General features: G+C 36.0%; 1 long non-coding RNA gene, 1 other non-coding gene and 1 pseudogene across 2 annotated transcripts; 1 reads left to right on the forward strand and 2 right to left on the reverse strand.

Annotated features, from left to right (window-relative positions):
* Nucleotides 1–203: 203 nt before the first annotated feature.
* LOC149496898 (uncharacterized) lies at nucleotides 204–16,374 on the reverse strand. The gene is made up of 3 exons (XR_016320658.1): nucleotides 15,908–16,374; nucleotides 15,712–15,785; nucleotides 204–296 (listed from the first exon to the last, which is right to left on the reverse strand). It is a non-coding gene; the product is annotated as an uncharacterized LOC149496898 (long non-coding RNA).
* On the forward strand, nucleotides 4,799–8,032 carry LOC149496899 (uncharacterized; annotated as a pseudogene).
* On the reverse strand, nucleotides 5,186–5,292 carry LOC149496900 (small nucleolar RNA R71). The gene has a single exon (XR_016320755.1). It is a non-coding gene; the product is annotated as a small nucleolar RNA R71 (small nucleolar RNA).
* Nucleotides 16,375–17,109: the final 735 nt, after the last annotated feature.

Genomic DNA, 17,109 nt, shown 5'->3' on the forward strand with positions numbered 1-17,109 from the left:
TTTTCTAATTTCATAACTACAACATTTTCGTATGCATCAATTAGATACATTTAGTTAAACATATTACTTTGAATGTTCTACACAATAAATAAGTTCCAAGTTTATCTTCCAATAAATACACCCAATTAATTTACAATAGTAGACTTAAGGTATAAATTACATAATAGAGTCTCCAAAATGGACTACTTATACATGCCATAATACCTGGTTACATAAAACACTAATCAACTACCAAAATATCGCTTCAGCTCTGATGCTACTCTTCTGGTCTTCAAACAGCAAATACAGACTTCAACCTACACGTGATAAAATCAACGCGCTGAGTATAAAACTCAGTGGTACTCATAAAACACAACAAAGCAATGTTGCGATGGCAACACACTTAAAATAGAAATTTTCAGCAAAAGATTTACAATCATAAAATCATTAACGCTTCAGCATACATGTACATTTATAGCAAAAGAATATCAATAGAATCTTACTAGTTACTTCTTAAAAATCATGTACCGTATTATCTTATTTGAAACATGTAGTCATTTATTTCCAAACCCAGGTTTACTACCTGAAAAATATATATATATATTTTTTTTACAAGGGCTCATCTACACTTAGGAGAAAAAGAAGCAGATGGGTTTTCAGAACAGATTCAGAATGGCCTTAGGTCGCCAATAGATTCAGAACATATAGAGTGCGTCCGCCCTAACAGAACAGAAGACACCCACGTGTCTAGCATATGATTATAGCTTCTTATCGGAATGGCATCAAATGCCGAGCATGCTCATCAGACAGAATAAAATCAAATCACGCATGATAGCCTCGCAAAGCGGGCAAATCTTGTTATGTTATTTTGATATAAATTGCATAAATGCATGATTGTTTTTGTACATTTTACGTTTGTTCTGTTGTTTTTGTTTCAAAGTAATTTTCAGGAACACAGTCGAAGCAAAGATTTGTTCTATACAAAAATAAGGCCAAAACAAGTTGAAAAATTGAAAGGATCCTTAAATCAGCCCTCGCGCCGCGAAGCAAGTCGCAACAAAGGAAAACGCCCAAAGACGCGAGCGCTACCAGAGGACGCGCGCGCAACCCACACCCAGAAAAAGAAAGTCGCGAGCGCGACATCAACCTACGCGGGCGCGATAAGCAGATTTGAGAGTCAGAAACAATTGGAGCAAAAGTCACGAGCGCGCCTTCCATCTGCACGGCCGCGAGAATCACTTTTTAGAGGTAGAAGGTTTGCCAGCAAAAGTCGCGAGCGGGACTTCAAGATGCGTGAGCGCGAGAATCACTTTTGAAAGGCAGAAGCATTTGGAGCATAAGTCACGAGCGCGACCTTCACCAGCGCGAGCGCGAGTCGAGATTTCCAGGAGACGTGATTGTTGCCTTTTCATCAGAGAATCATATCTTTCCATGCAAGGGTCGGGACTCCTCCCAAGAGAAGTCACCTCAAGCACCTCTTGGCCAGCCAATCACTACCAAAACCACCATCACTCTCGTACTCTATAAATAGCAATCAAAGAGAAGAAAAAGAGAGACATATAGGGAATTAATTCTTATTCAGAGTTATATTCACAAAAACACTTAGATTGTATTAGGAGAAGTGTGTTAGTAGTACTTAGAGCAAGATTGACGAAAGTCACTTGTTATTGATTGTGCCAAGAACACCAAGAAGTTCCTCGAGGTGTGACGCCCTCCGGAGGCTTGAGTTTGATTACTTCTTTCTCTTGTTTTATAGACTTGTTGTATGTTGGTCTTTATAATTCTTCTATATAAAGCAACAATTTTAATTGGTAGTATTCAATAAAAATTCCTTAAGTTATCTTTTGATCTTTGTTTAATCAAAGTTACTAGATTATATTCTCAGAAGGAAATAGTTTAGTAAAGATCAAAGAGATTTAATTCATTGAGTTGAATTTACATATGCATATTTTACTTATTCCTGTTGAAATTAAATCTGTCTTATTGAAATAATCAAAGAATAAGAATTAGGTTTAATATTTAACAAGATAGGGATTTTATTATATGTAGAAATACATATAATAGATAGTATAATTCTATACTGAGAAGTTGAATTATATTATACCATATGTAATTAAGAGATTCTTTATTGAATATTACAAGCTTTTGCATAGAAAAGGAAAATCCTGTGTACAATTAATTAGTCTAAGTATTTTACTACACATTTGTCTTTATGATTAATTATTCTAAGTATTTTAATGCACATTATTCTCTGAAGTTGAATAATCATTAGATTTAGAATAACTAAGAAATTCCTTAGAACTATTTTATATTTGTATTCCTGTAAACATATCAATAAGAATAAAGTAGCAAGTGTATTCAACCCGTTCCTCGTGGGATCGATCTTTTATTACTACGTTGCGATTCGTATACTTGTGGGAACTCAAAAGAGACGCAACAAGTTTTTGGCACCGTTGCCAGGAAACGGTGTTCTGTCATTTAACGAAATATTCTTATATATGATTTACAGCTTGTTTTAATTAATATACTTACTTATAATTGATTCAAAATTTTGCAGAAACACATAATTTACTGTTGACGCGTAATTTTATGCCTCCATCTGACCCGATGATGATATGAGGACAAAGGATGAGGCTTCACAATAAACCAGAGGTGTCTGAATCAAAAATCGAACCAAACCGCCCAAAGGAGCCTGACCCATGTTAGGGCTGCGTCACGCAGCTATCACCTGCGTGACGCCACTTTTAGCTGCGTCACGCAGCTCTAACGGGTCTGACACCCTTGGCGCGCGCCCGTGCAGTGGCCTGCACTGTTTGTATGGATACGCGGCAACTGTACGAAAAGTAACGGGTCTGACACCCTTGGCGCGCGCCCGTGCAGTGGCCTGCACTGTTTGTATGGATACGCGGCAACTGTACGAAAAGTAAGTCGCGTCACGCAGGCTTACGGGTGCATCACGCAGCTCCTACCTGCGTGACGCGACTGTCCTGTCGCCCTAACCATATAAATACTGCATTACACAGCAAAAACGGGACCTTTTTAGAGACTTTGAAAACTCTTCTTATTTTCTCTCAAAAAAGACTAAGGGATTGAGACAGAAAAAAAAAATGACTGTGGCTAGGGTTTTCCTCAAAGACTCCAGTGAGTAACCTTGAGGAAGATCAAGCTATTAGGCACATAGATTGAAAACTTAAAAAAAAAAAGACATAAAAAAGAGTAAGAGAGAAAGAAGAGAAAAGAAAGGTTTTTATTGTTAAGATTGGACGTTGAATCTTTCTGGAATCGTGAAGCTTCGTCCTTAGATCGACCATATCGTATGCAATCCTCAAATCTGAGGGTTAGGTAATCATCTAAACCCTTTTGTTTGCACTTTTCTTTAACTAGTTATTTATTTGTGAAAATCCCATTTTCTTAGTATTTTAGTTAGTTTGGTTTTGATTAAACCACATTTCGCCCATATTTGAGTATTCCTGAATCATATTAAATCTTTGTTAACAAGAAAGAAACGTAAAAAAGAACAGTTAGAATGGTAGTTGCGGACCAGAGCAGCCGCGTCACGCAGCTACTACCTGCGTGACGCGACTGTTCATGTCCAAAAGTCTTTAATATGGATTGGACTACCTGCGTAACGCAGCTATTCGCAAACCCAGGATACTTTTGTATTTAATGTGATATTTCGGATGAATAATCAATAAAACTGAGAATATTAATAAGTCGCGAATAGTTTTGTCACGCAGCTAGGAGTTCCGTCACGCGGCTGTTCTACACGCGACTGTTCTTCATAGAACAGCCGCGTGACGCAACTGTTCCAATTTCCAGTAGCACAATAAGAGTTGCGCCACGCGAGTGTTCTTCATAGATTACCCGCGTGACGCGACTGTTCTAAAAGTTCCAGGATGAATGAAGGGAGTCGCGTCACGCGACTGTTCCTTATGGGACACCTGCGTGACGCAACTGTCTCATGATTTCAGTGTATTTTACTTATTCCACCGTAATTTTATACAATTAAACAGATTTTAATTTTAACTCAGAAAATGATCAAACATGGGCAAATTAAGATTTAATCAAATCAAATCAACTAATTATTAATGATTTTGAGGTTTTAGGATTTACTTCTTTTTACTTATTGCTTATCATATTATCAAATTCGGTTTGTGGCCCGCCTTTAACCATAAGGCAAGAGCGGGTCTTTTCTTTTATTTTAGTACGTGTTATGGATGGATGGTGGATGATATATCTTATTTGTTATGAATGCAATGGATGAAATTAATTGGGACGGTTAATTAATTTTCCACATAGGAGCTCGGTTCGATTTATTCGGGTTGGGTTTAAATAATTGGCTTTTCTAAAATAAAATCAAATTAGAAATCGTAGGTTAAAAGAGGCCGATTTTTCCGGGCGTCGGCTTCCAACGGGCCGACGTACCCAATTCCCTTACCTAGAATCTCATAGGTTCGCCTGACCAGTTTTCTAAAACAAAAGGCCTTGAATAAAATGGGTTAAAAATGGAGTCACTTTTGTAAAATAAAATCAAAAACGGTCCCATTGCCGAAATAATGGGTGGCGACTAAAAAACAATTTATAAGACCGATTCATCGGCATCGCACATCCAAAAGGGTTTTATCACTTTTTTTTAATAAAGTATTCAAGTACACCAAATAAAGAAAAATCTTCGATCTTTCTCCGGGGGGAAAACATTTACACACCTCATATGCCAAGCACCAGATCTTCAAACAGTGAATTGGAGGATTATCAACCTGAGATTGAACAATTTCTTTCACAACGAAAAAAGAAAAAGAAAAGAAGAACTTCAAGAATCATGGGTGATGGAAATCCGCCACAGAGGTTGATGGACTTTGTTACTCCAAGTTTAAATGGTTCACAAAAGGGAGTAGTACGTCCACCAGTGAATGCTAACCAGTTTGAAATTAAACCTGCTTTATTACAAATGCTTCAAAATAGTGTTCAGTTCTACGGATTACCAAATGAAGATCCTAACTCACATATAGCCAGTTTTCTTGAAATCTGTGATACATTCAAGATGAATTCAGTACCAGCAGATGCTATCAAATTATGTCTATTTCCTTTCACATTGAAAGACATGGCAAAAGCTTGGTTGAATTCATTACCACCAAACTCTATCACTACCTGGGAAGAACTAGCCCAGGCCTTCCTGTCTAAGTATTTCCCACTAGCGAAAACCGCTAGGCTTATCAAAGAAATAACCTCATTTACCCAACATGAAAATGAATCCTTATATGAGGCATGGGATCGCTACAAAGAGCTCCAACGAGTTTGCCCACACCATGGCCTTCCCCAAAATATATTGATTCAAACCTTCTACAATGGAATGACACCTTCTACAAGAGGAACTATAGATGCCATGGCAGGAGGATCATTAATGAAGAAGACTACTAATGATGCAATTGAGTTACTAGAAGAGATGGCCAACAATAATAGCATATGGCCAGCCGAAAGAACTCAGGTAAGTCATTCTACTGTTAGTAATGAGTCTTCTTCTTCTTCAAAAAATTCAGCAAAGAAAGTGCATGAATTAGACCCCTTAACTATGATACAAGCACAGATTTCTGCTTTGTCTTATAAAATTGATAACTTAAACATAAGTAAATCAATATCTCTTATTTGTGACAATTGCGGTCAAAATGGGCATATATCAAATGAATGTAATTATAAGCATCCGGTTATGGAGGAACAAGTGAATTATGTCCAAGGACAAATTCGTGGTCCATATTCGAATACTTATAATGCTAAAAATCATAATTATCATAACTCTTTTTGGAGAAACCATGATAATCACGAAAAGGGAAATCAGGGTAGTCAATATCAGGATAGACTGGGACAATTGACTAATAAAATTGATAAATTTCTGGAGGGATTTAACCAAAAGATGAGTAGTCAGGATGATAGCTTTAAATGGTTAGAATCAAAGTTTGATAAGTTATTCAAAAATCATTCATCATCTATACATAACTTGGAGGTGCAAGTAGGGCAGCTTGCCAATGCTATTTCCTCACGTGAAGTAGGAAATCTTCCTAGTAATACAGAAAAGAATCCTAGGGAGAATGTGAGCGCCATTGCCTTACGAAGTGGAAAAATAGTAGATAAAATAGTTCCTTCGGGTATTAATGCTAATATTTTGAATAATGCAACTGTGGAGCCGGTTGGTGAACCGAGCATTGAAGTAAATAGCGCAGGATCAAGAGAATAAGAAACAGGACAGGAAAAGGGGAAGAACAATGTTAAAGCTTATCAGTCTAAACCACCTTTTCCGCAAAGACTCAAGAAGCAAGAGCAAGATAAGCAGTTCTTAAATTTCATTGATAAACTGAAAAATTTGCATATCAACATGTCGCTTATGGAAGCTATCACACAAATTCCAAATTACGGTAAGTTCCTTAAAGAATTGATCTCAAAGAAACGTAGTTGGGAAGATGTGTCAACAGTCACTCTAACTGAGGATTGCAGTTCCATAATCTCAAGTAAGTTACCTACTAAACTCAAAGATCCAGGGAGTTTCACTATACCATGCAAATTAGGTAAAGTAGATTTTCCTAGATGCCTGTGTGATTTAGGAGCAAGTATTAATTTGATGCCATTATCTCTCTTTAAGAAATTGGGATTAGAGGATGAAGTTAAAAGAACTAATATGGTTTTACAACTTGCTGACCAAACTATTAAAAGACCCTATGGTATTATTGAAGATGTACTTGTTAAGGTTGACAAATTTATTTTTCCAACTGATTTCGTCATACTTGACTTTGTTTATGATAAAAATTGCCCTCTTATTTTAGGAAGACCATTTATGAACACAGGGAGAGCATTAATTGATGTTTCAGAAGGAAAATTAGTCCTTAGAATAGGTGATGATGTCATTGAGTTTCATATAGATAAAGCTATGAAATATCCTATGGATGAGGGAAATTGCATGAGAATTGACATAGTTGATGCATGCATACAAGAAATATTTACCTTGGAAGGTAATGAAAAATTTGAAGAAGAAAATGTCAATATTGAAGAAGAGGAGTTTATAAATTTAAGACCTGAAATGTTACTTAGGGAGCATGAACCTTTACCACCATCAATTGAAGTTCCACCAATAGTAGACCTTAAAGAGTTACCAAGTCACTTGCGATATGCTTTCTTAGGTAAAAATCACACACTTCCTATAATTATTTCTAACAAATTAACTGTAGATCAAGAGAATGATTTATTAAAAATTGTTAGAAATAGGATTAAGAGTATAGGATGGCAAATTTCTGACCTTAAGGGGATAAGTCCAAATCGAGTCATGCATTACATCAATCTTGAGGATGGACATATACCTAAGGCAGAAAGACAAAGGAGACTTAATCCTAATATGAAAGAAGTAGTGAAGAAAGAAATTATCAAATTGCTAGATGCAGGAATAATATACCCAATTTCGGATAGCCAATGGGTTAGTCCAATCCAATGTGTGCCTAAAAAGGGAGGAATGACTGTAGTAAAAAATGAAAATGGTGAACTAATTCCTACTAGGACCACTACAGGTTGGAGGGTATGTATTGATTATAGAAAACTTAATTCAGCCACTAGAAAAGATCATTTTCCGTTACCATTCATAGATCAAATGTTAGAAAGAATTGCTGGTCATGCTTTCTATTATTTTCTCGATGGCTACTCAGGATATTTTCAGATTTATATCTTTCCGAATGACCAAGAGAAAACTACATTTACTTGTCCATTTGGTACATTTGCATATAGGCGCATGCCTTTTGGATTATGCAATGCACCTGCAACATTTCAACGTTGCATGACCGCGATTTTTAATGATTACATAGAAGAAATTATGGATGTCTTTATGGATGACTTTTCTGTGTATGGTGATTCATTTGAAGGTTGTTTAAAAAATCTAGATCTTGTATTATCAAGATGTGAAAGTGCTAACTTGGTTTTGAATAGGGAGAAATGCCACTTTATGGTTGATAAGGGCATTGTTTTAGGGCACAAAATAAGTAAGGAAGGAATCCAGACAGATAGGGCACAAAATAAGTAAGGAAGGAATCCAAACAGATAGGGCAAAGATAGAAGCTATAGAAAAATTACCTCCTCCTACTACGGTTAAAGGTATAAGATCTTTTCTAGGCTATGCAGGATTTTATAGAAGATTTATAAAAAATTTTTCTATCATTGCTAAACCTCTAACTAACTTACTTGTTAAAGATGCATCTTTTAATTTTTCTCCAGAATGTTTGGAAGCTTTTAATACTTTAAAGAATGCCTTAGTAAGTGCGCCTATTATAGCAAAACCCAATTGGGGATTACCATTTGAAATAATGTGTGATGCTAGTGATGTTGCTGTTGGTTGTGTTTTAGGTCAAAGACATGAGAAAAAGTTGCATGTGATATACTATGCTAGCCATGTTCTAACTAGTACTCAAATAAACTATACAACTACTGAGAAGGAAATGTTGGCTGTAGTATATGCATGTGATAAATTCAGATCATACTTGTTAGGAGCAAAAGTCATAATCTATATTGATCATTCTGCATTGAAATACCTGTTTGCTAAAAAAGATGCAAAACCACGTCTTATTCGATGGGTATTATTATTGCAAGAATTTGACATTGAAATTAGAGATAAAAAGGGTTCTGAAAATTTAGTTGCAGATCATTTATCACGTCTGGAAAATGAAGAAGGACCAATAGGAGAAACTACAATTATAAATGAAAGTTTTCCAGATGAGAATTTAATGTTAGTACAACATGTTCACACACCTTGGTATGCCGACATTGCAAATTTTCTAGCTTCTAACATCATACCTCCAGACATGACTTATGCAAAAAAGAAGAAGTTCTATGCAGATGCTAAAAATTTCTTATGGGATGAACCATTCTTGTTTAAGATATGTATGGATGGTATGATTAGAAGGTGTGTAGGGGAAACTGAAATACAAGATATACTTATGCATTGTCACTCTAGTCCATATGGAGGGCATCATGGAGCAAATAGAACTGCTTCAAAGGTTTTAGAAAGTGGCTTTTATTGGCCCACTCTATTCCACGATGCTCGTATATTTGTGTCTCATTGTGACAGGTGTCAACGGGTTGGCAACATAAGTCGAAAAGATGAAATGCCTTTATCCAACATACTCGAGGTAGAGATATTCGATGTATGGGGAATAGACTTCATGGGACCATTCCCTATTTCACAGGGTAAAAGTTATATCTTGGTGGCTGTTGACTATGTTTCCAAGTGGGTGGAAGCTCAAGTTTGTGTCACAAACAACGCCAATACAGTGGTCAAATTCTTAAAAGCATTATTTACCAGATTTGGGGTTCCAAGAGCAATCATAAGTGACGGAGGTACACACTTTTTAAATAGATCATTTGAAAGCCTTTGGAGGAAATATGGAGTACATCACAAAGTATCTACCCCATATCATCCACAAACTAGTGGTCAAGTGGAAATTTCAAACCGCGAGCTTAAGTGGATTTTGGAAAAAATGGTCAATTCATCACGTAAGGATTGGTCACTTAAACTCGATGATGCACTTTGGGCGTATAGAACGGCATTTAAGACACCAATTGGGATGTCTCCATACCGTTTAATTTATGGTAAGGCATGTCACCTACCACTCGAATTGGAGTATAAAGCATATTGGGCAACAAAATCTTTGAATTTTGATTTAAGCAAAGTTGGTTACAAAAGGAAACTTCAGTTGAATGAACTTGATGAGATCAGATTATTAGCATATGAAAATGCCAAGTTATATAAGGAAAGAACTAAGAAATGGCATGATAATCAAATTCAAATCAAATCATTTAAGGAAGGAGACCAAGTGTTATTGTTCAATTCAAGACTACGCCTATTTCCTGGAAAACTGAAGTCCAGATGGAGTGGACCATTTGAGGTAATCAAAGTTGCAGAACATGGAGCATTAGAATTGAAGAATCTATCTAATGGATCCACATTTATGGTCAATGGACAACGGTGTAAGCTTTATTTGGGTAATGGGATTGAGGATCCACCACAGGTAACATTTTAAATCAATTACATAAGTATGTATAATTTCAATAACTACTTAATATACTTTGTTTATTATAATGTATTATTTGATTATTTGTTTTTATCAGTAAAAAAAAAAAAAAAAAAAAAAGCAAGTGTGCAGAGAATTCTATTTTTGCAGGAAGCCAAACTCGCGAGAGTGAAGAAAGAAAGCGCGAGCGTGAACATTGCAAAAAAGAGACAGAAACTTTTTTACAAAACTCGCGATCGCAACATCTATCTGCGCGAGCGCAAATTCTCCACAAGGGAAGTCAGAAGCTTCAAGATCCCCATTCGCGATCGCAACAAATATCTGCGCGAGCGCGAGTTTTTGCAAAACAAGTCAGAAACAAGGAGATACCCTCTCGAGATCGCAATAATACCAAGCGCAAGCGCGATTAGGGCACAACAGAGGACAGAGGCCAGGCAAGAACCATTCGCGAGCGCGAATTTTCAGACGCGATCGCGACTCCAGAAAAATTCCTGGCGTGATTCCACAAATTTTTGGCGCAACTTCCTAACGGTCAGAAATTCTCAACTGCCCTCTCACATTCCATTCAATTCTTCTCCTTCCCAAGGCATTCAAACCTGCAAAAAACTGTAAGTAACCTTTCAAATCCAATCAAAACTCTTCCTTTTCAACTTCCCCATCAACTACTCAACCCTATCCTTCCCTAAATTCATCTATATAAGAAAATCAATTCCTTTCTTTACAAAGCCCCAAACTCTGTCGCTACAAAATCAATTCCCAGCAACCCTCTTTTCTACATATCTTGAGCAACAAATAACTCCATCCACACTCACACCATGCCATTTAAGCAAAAGGCTAGGAAGAACAAGGAAGGATCTTCCTCCTCTGCACCAGCACGAAAGGATTTGGCCACCAGATATAAGGCTCCTTTCCCCATATATACTATAGCGGAAGGAGAACGCTACACACGCCTAGCCAAGTGCACTTTCACAGGTATGTATCTTCTTGACCTAACCTTTTTACAAAATACTGGTATTTTAGAGAAAGTACAGGAATATTTGAAAACTCTAAATTTTGAAATATTTAGTCAATTACAAATTCCTGAAAATGCTAAATTAAGTTTAGAGTTACTAACTACTATTGATTGGGTGGATGACAATGAAATGGCCATCAAATTTAGAGTGGATGGAGAAGAATTAACTGTGGGATATGGTAAATTGCATGAATGGTTAGGATTCCCCATAAGTGGATGTGCTCCTAAACTGAAAAGATGGAGTGCATCTTCCGTTTGGGAAAAACTAACAGGGCAATCAACTTTTACCCCACGAAATTCTGGAAATAAATGGATAAAAGATGAGAGTATTTTATATCTGCAGAAGTATTTGTGTTATGCCTTGTTTGGACGGGTGGAAGCATCCAAAGTCCAAACAAGAGACTTGTTTATTTTGGACTATATTTTACAGGGAAAACGAGTGGACGTTGCAGGAATAATACTCGATACCATATACAACGCCTCTCATCATCAAGGCAAAGTTACTTTAGGAGTGGGTAGTTTGGCACCTATCTTGGCATATGTTGCTCGAATGCCCATTCCACCTTATCAGCCCCAACCAATAGACACTTTTAGGTATATGGATGGCACATTCATGAAAAAGACAGGTTTGGTTGAAGAAGTAAAAACTGGCAGCACAGTTCTTTATCGTTGGAAGCCATGGGAAACAAGAGTCAGGCAAAGCGATCGTAATGAAGGAACCTCTGATGCACAAACACAAAGACAGCGGAAGGGCAAAGCACCGGTCACCTCATCTTCTCATGCGGAAGAAGAAGAAGATGAAGTAGCCGGATGGAAGCAAGTGTTGAGTAAAGTGGAAACTTTACAGCAATCGCAGGAAACCTTGCAAGTTACTGTTCTTGACATGGGACAAAAACTGCATACAATCCAGAAAAACCACGAACGGATGGAACGGAAGTGGATGAAATATTTCCACCATCAAAATATCACCTTCACTCCGTCGCCTCCAGATTCTCCAGAGGCCTAAGGTTTTTCTATTTTCCTTTAATTTTGCTTTTTATATATTTTTTTTTCTTTCTCAGTATTGTTTGAATGTTTTTGCATGTGTTTTGTTTTCTTTGCATTTCTCCTCCCATAATGAGGACATTGTGTCTTTTAAGTATGGGGGAGACTTACATTTCATTATCTTTTATTATCTTTTATTATCTCAATTTATCAATAAAAAAAAAAGGTGACAATTAAAAAAGTCAACTTCTTTGCCTTAGTTCAATGTTTTAATCTCTACATGTTGATTTGTTTGTATTTTGCTTGTTGAAATAGAAGTCTTGAATAATATACCATGGTTAGAGAGATTGAATGCTTATATGAACTTAAGTATTGATATTTTACATATGACATTTTAAACTTTTCAAATAGCACAAATTAATCTTTAGTTAATTATCTAGACATTATCTTATGTTTTAGAAAAGCCTGAATCCTACCTTGAATGAAGAATAGGAAGCAAATGAAAATTAAATACTTGTGTGTTTCAAGTCAATAAAGGATGAAGGTATGTTCAAGAGAGAAAAATATAAGATAGGGGAATAACGGAAAATCCGTTTTAAAAATAAAAGTGGTATGGAGCATAAAATGCAACCACTTATCATTTACATTCCTACATACCTAGAAGAAAAATGATAAGCAAAAGAAATATGTGGTATGGAGCATAAAATGCAACCACAAAATTTTTTTTAAAAAAAAAAAGGTGGTATGGAGCATAAAATGCAACCACTTAGTGAGATAAAAATAAGACTACCTAAAAATGCCTTGAGATAAGAAACACTACATGTATGCTATCTAAAGTACTTCCTATTCTTTGCATTTTAAGGATGGAGGATTGCCTATCTCATTTCTTAAAATGGCTAGATTTTTTATACTTTAGATTTTTGTTTGCTATTTTGAAATTTTTACATGTCATATTCATTTACACTACTTGGTTCATAAAATACATAAATCTCTTATCTTTGGTAGATTACTTAAGAAGTCTAAATCAACGAATAAAAACAAACATGATCAACATGAAGTTCAAAAAGAAGGATAAATATTTTGCTTAGGGACAAGCAAAGAGCTAAGTGTGGGGGAATTGATAGCCTCGCAAAGCGGGCAAATCTTGTTATGTTATTTTGATATAAATTGCATAAATGCATGATTGTTTTTGTACATTTTACGTTTGTTGTGTTGTTTTTGTTTCAAAGTAATTTTCAGGAACACAGTCGAAGCAAAGATTTGTTCTATACAAAAATAAGGCCAAAACAAGTTGAAAAATGGAAAGAATCCTTAAATCATCCCTCGCGCCGCGAAGCAAGTCGCAACAAAGGAAAACGCCCAAAGACGCGAGCGCTACCAGAGGACGCGCGCGCAACCCACACCCAGAAAAAGAAAGTCGCGAGCGCGACATCAACCTACGCGGGCGCGATAAGCAGATTTGAGAGTCAGAAACAATTGGAGCAAAAGTCGCGAGCACACCTTCCATTTGCACGGCCGCAAGAATCACTTTTTAGAGGCAGAAGGTTTGCCAGCAAAAGTCGCGAGCGCGACTTCAAGATGCGCGAGCGCGAGAATCACTTTTGAAAGGCAGAAGCATTTGGAGCATAAGTCCCGAGCGCGACCTTCACCAGCGCGAGCGCGAGTCGAGATTTCCAGGAGACGTGATTACTGCCTTTTCATCAGAGAATCATATCTTTCCATGCAAGGGTCGGGACTCCTCCCAAGAGAAGTCACCTCAAGCACCTCTTGGCCAGCCAATCACTACCAAAACCACCATCACTCTCCTACTCTATAAATAGCAATCAAAGAGAAGAAAAAGAGAGACATATAGGGAATTAATTCTTATTCAGAGTTATATTCACAAAAACACTTAGATTGTATTAGGAGAAGTGTGTTAGTAGTACTTAGAGCAAGATTGACGAAAGTCACTTGTTATTGATTGTGCCAAGAACACCAAGAAGTTCCTCGAGGTGTGACGCCCTTTGGAGGCTTGAGTTTGATTACTTTTTTCTCTTGTTTTATAGACTTGTTGTATGTTGGTCTTCATAATTCTTCTATACAAAGCAATTATTTTAATTGGTAGTATTCAATAAAAATTCCTTAAGTTATCTTTTGATCTTTGTTTAATCAAAGTTACTAGATTATATTCTCAGAAGGAAATAGTTTAGTAAAGATCAAAGAGATTTAATTCATTGCGTTGAATTTACATATGCATATTTTACTTATTCCTGTTGAAATTAAATCTGTCTTATTGAAATAATCAAAGAATAAGAATTAGGTTTAATATTTAACAAGATAGGGATTTTATTATATGTAGAAATACATATAATAGATAGTATAATTCCATACTGAGAAGTTGAATTATATTATACCATATGTAATTAAGAGATTCTTTATTGAATATTACAAGCTTTTGCATAGAAAAGGAAAATCCTGTGTATAATTAATTAGTCTAAGTATTTTACTACACATTTGTCTTTATGATTAATTATTCTAAGAATTTTAATGCACATTATTCTCTGAAGTTGAATAATCATTAGATCTAGAATAACTAAGAAATTCCTTAGAACTATTTTATATTTGTATTCCTGTAAACATATCAATAAGAATAAAGTAGCAAGTGTATTCAACCTGTTCCTCGTGGGATCGATCTTTTATTACTACGTTGCGATCCGTATACTTGCGGGAACTCAAAAGAGACGCAACAACGCATCAAATTCACACCAAGTATATTAGAGCCCAAAATCCTTTTTTTTTTCTTATTTTTATTCTGACTTTCCATTACTCATAAAATTTATTTTCTGTAGTATTCATAAAACTACAATGAAAACTGAATTTAAACTGAATTCATTCATAAAACTTCTCATACTTAAACAAAATTACTTAACATAGGAAATTTCCAGCATAAAAGCAATCTTGACCTTTGCAGAGTTTTTAATATATAACTGGAGTTATGTATCTCCAAATTGAATGAAATTAGTTTCATTAGAAAGATAAGACACAGTTATACAATTGTTATGAAGGAACCATAACCCAGATCAATCTGTCAGATAGGCAAAATAAGATAGGAACACAGACTAATAGTCCAGACCGGATTCAGCAGAACCAAAGTCTAATGTTTATCAAATTCCTCCCTAACCAGACACTCAAATTAAACCAATCAAAAACCTGGGAAATCTCAAGACATAGGGGAACAACTCTCATGAATAACTTAACACCTAATATTGCCATTATGGTGGTCAAACGGGGCACTCAATCTATTGCTGCATGTGGTCCGTTACAACAGAGTCAGTTTAGGTATTTTAGCCATAAGTAGAGCTATATATATCTAAATTGAAAACCAGAGGATGGGTTGGAAAGCTAAGAAGTAGACCTACAACTTTCATGAAGGACTCAAATACAGAGGGAAAATAAAACGAATAGAAAAATAGTCCTTAAACACACCCATTAACACATTTTCCCTTGGTACATTCTGCCACTCTTGGAAGAAGAAGAGAAAAATATTTTCTTCATAAATTCAACATATAGGTAAGCTTAGAAAACACTCAAGAACACATTTATACAATCAAATTTCAACAATCAAATCATTTCATACCAAATCCCCAAATTTTCACAAAGTAGCACAAACTTCACAAAATCAAAAATTGAAGTAAGGTAAGTGTGCTTATGAACACAAACCTTCAAAACAACTTGGATCAAAGCTCCTTAAACTTTGGTCTTGCCTTTATCTTTGTTAGAAGGCTCTCCACCCTCTACATGTAATAAGCTCAAAATCAAAACAAAGAAAACAAAGAAAAGAAGAAGTTGGAGCATGATTAAGTATGTATATGCTAAAAGAAAACTCTAAATCCAAAAATAATGAAGTTTACTTCACCTAAGTAGGAAGTCTCCAAATTCCTTGAAATTAATCCCCAAAACCACTTCTCAAGCTTTAATCTCTAGATTTTCTTACTTTATTCAAGGTAAATGGAGTGAATTTGGTGAATTATTCAAGTAGAAAATGGAGAAAACAAAGAGAAGAGAAAGAGAGGCTAAAGGTGAAATGGAGGAGAAGAAGATGAAGTTCACGTTAGATGGAGAGGAAGAGGAAGAAAAATATTGCTCAAATAATGGAGTTGACTAAAAGGGTAGTTTGGTCTTTTTACCAATATTGGATGGCTAGGATTGAATGTAAATCTAATCTAATGGCTACAAATATTCTCCAAATTAAATTCCTTCAAAATACTATATAACACAACAAAATTCTCAAATTTACTCCATAAAAATAATTTCTCTAATTTTCTTAATTAATATAACACCATTTCAAATTTAATCCATACAACTATTGCCTCATTTCCTTAATTAATATCACACCTTAAGTCACTACCCACTAATTCTCTAAAATTCTCCAAAAATATTCATTACCTACTTTCTACTCATAAAAACCATGCATGCATGCTCCAAAAATGTGATATAAAATATTAACCCTATCTAATAATTTTTTTCGGACCAAAATAATATTTATTCCCGGACCGATGATAATATTCACAGATCGGTAACTTACTATTTTAGACACAGAAAAATGGGGCGTTACACATTTAGCTTAAATTTATTTACTTGAGGCAATTTATTTGCCTAATGATGACATGGATGCATTTATGCAGTTGTAGAGTTATTAGGAGTAGAAGAGAAGCATGCATGAAGTGCTAAAATTAAATAGGCAGAGTTTAGTTCATGTACCTGATTTAATCGACGGCCACTTCTTAACTCCAGGTTAAGCTCCTCATTAAGGGAATACTAATTAATTTGATTTTAGTGACCAATTATCAAAGCAAGAAAGCAATAAAGCTAAATAAAAAATGCAGAAAAGCAGTAAAGAATCGCAAGGAGCGTAGGGGAGAAGGAGCGTCCGTCAACACAGACTGAGTGAGTTGAAATGAAGACATTGGGGCCAATTTATAGACAAAACGGACTGTTTCGTCGGCCTGGGCCGCCGGGGTCGCCGGCCGGAGCCGGCGTCCGAGCCGCCGAACCTACGGCGGGCGGGGCCGCCGTGTCCGGCGGCCCGAGCCGCTGTGCCTGGTGGTCTTGCTAATT

This window comes from Jatropha curcas, chromosome 4 (genome assembly GCF_041381405.1).
Source record: "Jatropha curcas cultivar XTBG-Jc1 chromosome 4, XTBG_Jcur_1.0, whole genome shotgun sequence".
Lineage (NCBI taxonomy): Eukaryota > Viridiplantae > Streptophyta > Magnoliopsida > Malpighiales > Euphorbiaceae > Jatropha > Jatropha curcas.